Source organism: Triticum dicoccoides, chromosome 1A (assembly GCF_002162155.2).
Source record: "Triticum dicoccoides isolate Atlit2015 ecotype Zavitan chromosome 1A, WEW_v2.0, whole genome shotgun sequence".
In the NCBI taxonomy this organism is placed as follows: Eukaryota; Viridiplantae; Streptophyta; class Magnoliopsida; order Poales; family Poaceae; genus Triticum; species Triticum dicoccoides.
The window spans coordinates 608472728-608480919 of NC_041380.1; the positions used below are offsets into that span (position 1 = coordinate 608472728).

The following is an 8192-nucleotide window of genomic DNA, read 5'->3' on the forward strand; positions in this document are numbered from 1 at the left end:
AGCACAGGGATTGACTGTAACGAGTGCCAGAGAACAAGCGGCCAACTTAGGTATTACTCTTCGTGAACTGTTAGGCCTTGATGAGGCGCCAGTGAAGGAGGTAGTAATTACATATGTCAAGAATGGGCCTCTCGTCGAGCCTGCGCAGGAAAAGGATCTACCTCCACAAATGAAAGGTCTGCTGAAATGGTACAAGGGTTACATAAAAAATAAAAACGCCAAAGAATATATTTATGCGGAAGTTAGACATGAGCATCACTTCAAACATTACTATGTATAAATTGAACTGAGTGAATTGTTCCAGCTTTTCAATCTGCGCGAGCTCGATAAATCTATCATCAGTTGCTACGTTCTGTAAGTGATTTATTAATTTCTACCCCATCTCGTTCATATTGCCTGCACTATATATATGTCCTAACTATATTGTTGTGTCCGCTATTATACATGCAGAATGAAGATTAAGGAATGCAGAGTAAGGAACATCCATGATGTTGGGTTCATTGACCCACACATCGTTAATGGACATGTGTTAGAGCGTTACCCCGCCGACGTGGAGGCAGACCTGTGGCAGTTTCTTACAAAGCAGGAACTCAAAAGTGATATTCTATTTCCTTACCATTTTGAGTGAGTGTTTCTGTCTTGAGCACATTCTCTTTTGTTTACTCCATGCATGGTATGTGGCCGGCTAATCGATGAGTTATGCATGACGTACTGTGCATGTATCGTGTCCGCAGGTTCCACTGGATTCTGCTAGTAATTAAAGTTAACACCTCAGAATGTCTCGTCCACGACTCTGTGAATATGGATCCAAAGCTTTGGGGCGGCATGAGAAGAATGCTGCAGAAGTAATTATTTTCATTCATTTGCGCTCTATATCGATCGGCCTATTTCGTTCATTTCCTAATATCAAGTAACTAATTAATAACTCTCTTGTTCATTTAATTTTCTTTGCCTCGTAGGGTTTGGAGACGGTTCGTAGATACAAAGGTCGGTGAATTCAAAAAAGAGCTAGAATTCAAAATGTTAAAGGCTAAGAATGCTGGGGATATTCAGCCACCGGAGACCAATCTATGTGGATACTATGTCTGTGAGATGATCCGGAGATACACCTCTGAGCGGGTTCCGAGTGATACCAATGCTCAGAGTAATAACCTCCGGTGGATGCTTAGTCCAGAAGCTCACTTCCGACCACTTCAAGAGGAACTAGCTGGATGGTTCAGCAGGGAAGTCCTCCATCCTAAAGGAGAACACTATTACGAGGACGTAGAACTTTATATGCATTAAATCATGTATGGAAACTTGTTCAAAATTGTATATGGTCATCCGATGATATTGAATATATATTGTATATTCCTCTTGAATTCTTTTTGGTTCTAATTTCAAATTTATTTGAAATTGTACATTCATATGCATGTATGTAGTACCGTAGAATATATGAAACTCCTTCAAAATTAAAATAAAGCACAAAAGAAATAAAACAATACAAATTAAACAGAAAACAGGTTTAGGGGGGGGGGGCTAAAACCCTAAACCTGCGGCGGCCTTTAGTCGCGGTTGGCCAGAAGAACCGCGACTAAAGGTCCTCCGCCCCGACGGCCACCTGGCGCCCACGTGGACGGGCCTTTAGTCGCGGTTCTTAAGCAACCGCGACTAAAGGGGGGGGTCTTTAGTCGCGCCCGTTCGGTCGCGGTTGCGCAACCGCGACTAATGGCAGTTGCGAACCGCGATCAAAGGCCCTTTTTCCACCAGTGAAGGTGCCTCTAATAAAATCTTGTTTAATGGGCATCGAAGGTGGCTTCACAAGAATGACGAGTGGAGAAGTCGCTCATATTTCTTCGACGAGACTACTAAGGCCTGAGTGAAGCCACATAAAACATCTTGTCTTAATTTGAATTTTTTTGTTGGGGATTCCCAAGACCAAAACATATTGTCTTAGTTTGATTCCATACATGAGATATCCAATCAATTAAAATGCTGGTTAAAGGGGTTTTTACCATTTTCGTATCATTTATGTCGAATACAGGGCCAATAGATCATTCCTTTTTCTCGCACATATGAGAGTTTTTACAATTAAAAAATTGTGTTAAGTAAAAATTATCAACTAAAAAATGGATATGCGGGGAGTATGAGTAAAAAATTATCGGCCGTCTCCGAGGAAAAGAAAGTATACATGCTAACGAAGGTCGTATTGATTTCCTGTTTAGTTTTCTTGTAGTTGCTTCAGATCATGAACCTAGTCCATTTCTCTATTACATGTAATTACTCGAGAATTGTTTTTCTTTTCAAGATTTTTTTTTTCTATTGTTACTTTTTTTCTTCATACAATTCCTTATATGTTCTCTTCTTGTAGACCTTCAAAATAGTTTTTTCGTTATGCAAACCAAAAGGAAGGGTGTTGTATATTTCACAAATATTTGGTATATTTGCCACCTCTCTAACTAGACTTAGGCATCATCCTCATCTCTCTTGTTGCTTGCTTGTTTGACTCTTTCAATGTAGTTGTAAGTACCTAAATGGAGGGAGTGGTTCTTTAAAATTACTGTAAATTCATTAAAACAAAGTTTAGATCACGTACTTGTGCATCCTCGAGGGCCTATGTACCTCAACCTCTCGTTGGAGTGGACCAATTTTCCCATGACCGCAACTAGCGATTGGTTTTATTTTCATGGCACCAAGTGCCCTTCGTAAAGCATAGTTAGTTTTCTTTGTCTGGATCTACGAAAAGTAAAATTAACATACAACGGGTACAAAACTAAAAACTGTTCGCCAAGCGGCTCAAATAATTGAGTATACAAGGCCATTTTCAGCAGTAGCCATATAAGCAACATTGTTTGGGCCGGCCGATTTTACTCGCGAGAACACTAACTTATTAGCATAAATTGCAATTAAGTATAACATAGAATTATGTAATAGCCCACATTTACACATTCCATGGCCTGGCTACGGGTTAGCTGGTTCGCTACAATTGAATACCTTATATGCTTCATTTTCCTTTCCTATCCATCTGATATTACTTTGTTAACCTAATTTTCTGCCGCCACGACCGTCCCGGGCAGGCTCAACCCGCACCCCGCACCCGTCTTCCATAGTATATATATGATATATCTATCATCTAGGTGTTGAAATATATTGTCCACCTCTTTCCACCGGTTTGGACTTTTGGATTAGTTGGCTGGAGCATGAATTCAATATGGTAACCGAGTCAAGAGGTCTTGAGTTCAAGACCCGGCTGTCGCAATTATATTGCAGCCCACTTTCCGTCCATATTTAGACCTGAGGGAGCCACACGTAAGGGGTAGTGTTGACGTATAATGTGTTCCCTAGTCTCTTCCATCAGATCCGTCTTTTTTTTTGAAAAAAACACCCCATATATTAATTAAGCCAACGAAAGGTTCTTACAATCATTCGTTACAGCATACACCACGCAGGCCCACTTTCCGTCCACGTTTAGGTCCGAGGGAGCCACACGTAAGTGGTAGTGTTGACGTATAATGTGTTCCCTAGTCTCTTTCATTAGATCGGTCTTTTTTTTGAAAAAAACACCCCATATATTAATTAAGCCAACGAAAGGTTCTTACAATCATTCGTTACAGCATACACCACGCAGGGCGGAACAGAATTAAAAAGAATCCCATCGGACATAGAACTAAAGCTAAACTTAGCAATCTCACGTGCCACCCCATAGGCAGTTCGACTTATCTTTGCAATATGAAAATTATGGATCATCCTAGATATACTTAGAGCCTCATCCATCAGATCAGCCAGAGAGGACCTGTCAATCTTCTCATTTGCAAGAAATGAATGTACGAAAGCACAATCAGTCTCTAAAATAATAGATTGGGGAAGGGTGATACCTATATAAAGTCCTGCGAGGCAGGCACGGAGCTCAGCTTCATTCACACTGGAACACCGATCAATAAAGTTCCACGAAGAAACAATAACATCTCCAGAAGAATTACGAGCTACGACCCCCACACTGGCTGCATTAGTACTCTCCACAAAACTGGCATCAACATTGATCTTGATATGATCATTAGGGGGAGGAGTCCAGACCACATATCAGATCGGTCTTTTGGTTGCATTGGCTAGAGCATGCACTTCTACACTAGGTCATACCATTGCCATTGTTTCACCAATCATTCTTTTGATTGATCATTACTCCTTACCTCAAGTAGGGTGGGCGATGGTATCTCTTGCGGCAAGATCTATGATCTAGAAAGCAATGATCTAAGATCTTGAAAGAAAGAAGCCATCAGGCGCTTTGGAATTGGTGCTTCATGAAAACCATGGAGATGATTTGATGATGTAAGTTATCATTTTTCTGAAAGTTATCTATTGTTTATGAGCCCTTGTAGCCTCACCTAGATAATACATTAAGATTATTGTATCGGCAAAAGGCATAATGATCGGAGCCAACCCTAGAGAAAACCTCATGCTGGGCTAATCCTCCTTGGGCCCACGCTTATATACTTTTGAATTTGTAGTAAATTATAAGATACACATCTTTTGGTTTGTTTTCCTAGGCCAAGAGTGAAAACCCGAGAGTCGTGAGTTAAGATTCATACTTGCCTGAGACCACTCGTGTGATGCTTAGGAGATACAAAATATTTGATAACTCAATAGAGCCCGCCCAATCTTGCAGTTGAGCATAGACGCCCAATCTTGCAATTGAGCATATTGGCAATCCGCTTGGTTTCTTGATCCTCCATCCCTATGGTGATCACTTCGCTTTTAAGGAAATTGATCTTGAGCCCCGACAAGATCTCAAAAGTGAGGAGCAGTAATTTAATCGAGGCAATACTATGATCACCATATACCTAGGTCTCCCGATTTCGCACAAGAATCTGACCATAGCCGAATGGGAGCCGCTATATGGCAAAGTGGCTAATCGGGTTAGCCCATGGAGAGGGAGGTTTATGTCATCGGCAGCTAGGCTCATCTTGACCAACTCTAGCCTGTCCTCGCTCCCTCTTTTCACAATGGGGATGTTTCTCCTCGCGGATGGAGTGCATGCCAAGTTAGAACTCCGCGTTTCCGGTTCTTTTGGGAAGGAACCGGGACAAAACACAAATACCATTTGGTGAAATGGGCCGCGTTATGCAGACCAAAAAGGTTTGGCGGTTTGGGGTTCACGAACTCTAAACTCATGAATGTTGCCCTACTCACCAAATGGTGGTGGCGCCTTGCCCAAAATGAGACGGGACTCTGGGCGGATATCCTCCGGGCAAAATACTTCCCGGACGGAAATCTTTTCAAGGCCAAGACCAAGGGGTCGGCATTTTGGAATGGGATCCAAGCAGTGAGACCGGCCTTCTCGGTGGATGCCCGGTTTATCGTCAACAACGGCACGTCCACGCGGTTTTGGCTTGACTGTTGGAGGGGTCAAGCACCGCTGTGGCAATCCCACCCTACGCTTTATCAACTGGCCCCTGATCCTAACATTTTGGTGGCCGATGCCCTCCGTGTGCACCCTCTGGCGATCTCCTTCTTCAGGGCTCTGGAGGCAGGAGAGGCCGCATCATGGAACGCGCTAGTGGCTGACCTCGAGGGGAGGACTCTTAGCCAGGAAAATGACGCTATCACTTGGAAGCTCACTTCTTCCCGGAAATTCTCGGTGAAATCCTTATATGAGAAGTTGACAGAGGGGAATGCACTAGACATGGCTAGGGGGCTATTGAAGGGTGGCATTCCCCTCAAGATCAAGATCTTTATGTGGAAAAATGTTTCGTAACCGCCTTCCAACCACTGATAACGTGGCTAAGCGGAACGGGCCGGCGAACGGGACATGCGCCATTTGTGGCCTCGGGGAAGACGCTAACCACATGTTCTTCGGGTGTTGTTTAGCTAGATTTGCGTGGAGTGCGGTTAGAGATACCTTCAAGCAGAATTGGAACCCGCAATCTAGCGACGATTTACTCAACTTGCTGTCAGCACAAAGGAGTGTCAATGCGAGGGTTGTGTGGCGTAGCATAGGGGCGCTGTTATGGTCGATTTGGACGGTGCGGAACAAAATTACCATCGAACACAAATTCCCTGCACAACCAGCTGATATTCTTTTCAAATGCCACATTTTCTTACAGGCTTGGGCGCCATTGAGGAAGCAGCGTGACGAGGGCCACATGACCGAGGATATGGAGTAGATCAAGCTGTGCATGGTGAAAGCGAGACAACAAGGACATCAAGCTTGAGGCTTTTGCGTTTAGTTATGCTATGCTCCGCGCTTATGTTTATCTATCTATTTGCTACTCTACCTTTTGCCGGGACGTTGAGCCCGCAGAACTTCTGTCTATTTGGTTTCTAAGGATGAAACCTGGCGTGGATGCTGCCTTGGGGCTTTATTAATTTAAAGCCGAACGCTTCGTGCGTCTTCGTTCCAAAAAAATAGAGCCCGCCCTGGGTTAGGCTGACTTTTCTTGGACTTAGGCTTATATAATCTAGAGAGTTCTCTTTGTCAAAGTTTATTCGTATACCTATGTTTCAAATTCATGTAAGCTTTTACCGCAAGAAAAATTATTCATGTAAGCGTCGCTAATGGATATATACTTCAGAACTCTTATAAGAGCATTACTATTGTAGAAACATCTTTTTTGTGTGTTTGCAATGAGGGGCCCTCGTGTACATCCATAAAAAAAGATTATATTTTAAAACAAATTTAAACCTCAATTTGTCAATAAAAAATGAAAGGAATTAACTCTTGGATGGAACACATATTTTTTAAGAAAGAAACGCAACACACAACATATATAATTTGGTCCAACTGATGCACATATGTATCCTGAGACGTTACATTACTAGGCCCATGCATATATACGGAATGCAGTTAAAGACGCCGAACCAGTGAAGAAAAGATCTGGCTAATCGATGGAATTAGCTAACTAGTTAATGCGCAGCCTGGACTACACTGGATGCAATATCTTGGCGGCACGTTCAAAATAGTACGTCTGGTTTTCCTGCCATAACTAAACCAAGAATTAATTGCCGCAATCTATTTGATCTTGAGATGACGTGCCATAATTTTAATCGCATTGTGGGATCTCGAGATATATACGCGGTGATCTTGTGTGGTGGAATGTAATCGGCAAGCTTTGACGCCACCGTATCTCTGCTCTGTATGCAGAAGAGCGGCGGCAAGTGGTAACTTCTTTCCAGAAACATGAAGATACTTTGATATATGCCTGGGTGGCTCAATTAAATATTTATTTAATCACAAAAGATACGCCAGCCAACACAACATTTGATTTTCCCTGGTGGAATTAGAAATCGGTGCAGGTCAGATAGATATTTGCATGTGTGAAGCAGCACCGTTATTACGAATGGACGGCGGAGATCGACCGGCCACCCCTATAAATACCCCTGTACCTTGCTTCTTCTTCGATCAACACCACCAAAGCCCCGAGCATCAGCAAGCAACAGAGCTAGCTAGATACATCCTCCACCACACCATAAGCTATTACTAAGGTTCATAGCTACTCTCCTTCCTCTGTTTCTGCCTTCTTCATTTTTCTTCTCTCGCCATGCGTCCATACAAGATTGATCGGGATTGTTCCACAAGGCGATATACATCTGAAACTAGTTCATATCTTGATCGGTTTTGATCTAGGCAGCACAGTTTTTGGTTTTTCTTGGCAGCCATGCATGTATATGCATCTATTTTTGCCACTTCTTTCTTGTGTTCTTTGCTTCTTCTTCGTAACTCTCATGCTGTTTTCGGTGCAAAAATAAAAACATGGGAAGTATCCCTCCATGTACTGTGTAGCTCTCTGTTGCATACTGTTGACATCCAAAATACACCGTAGGCTCACATAAGCTATGTTCTTTTTGTCCCTTTTCTGTTTCTATTTTCCTATTCCAAAGTATCTATTTCTTTCCTTTTTTTTCTCTTTTCTTGATGTTCCTTTGTCCTCATAGGCTCACTTATGCAATCTACATTTTTTTTCTTGTTCTTGCACCATCGACGCTGCACTATTTTTAGTTTGGTTCCATACATACAAGATCGAGATTTGTTAAAGGCGCTGCCTATACACGTGTACGGTGAAACTAGTAGTAGTGCATTTGGATCTGTGTATTGTTGCACTGGTTGTTATTAGCAGAAGCCATGCATATGGATCTAGCATGCATGTTGAGCAATTAATGTCTGCCATTGTTGTCATCGATCCAAAATAATTGTTTGTGATTTTTTTCCGTGTTCTTTT

At 42.4% G+C, this 8192-nt stretch overlaps 1 protein-coding gene across 1 annotated transcript in view; it reads left to right on the top strand.

Moving 5' to 3' along the window:
- Nucleotides 1-7382: 7382 nt before the first annotated feature.
- Nucleotides 7383-8192, top strand: part of LOC119349582 (two-component response regulator ORR42-like) — a 2208-nt gene continuing 1398 nt past the window's right edge. The window contains exon 1 of the mRNA XM_037617638.1: nt 7383-7458. The gene's annotated coding sequence lies outside the window, so the exon portion shown is untranslated. The remainder of the gene's footprint in view (nt 7459-8192) is intronic.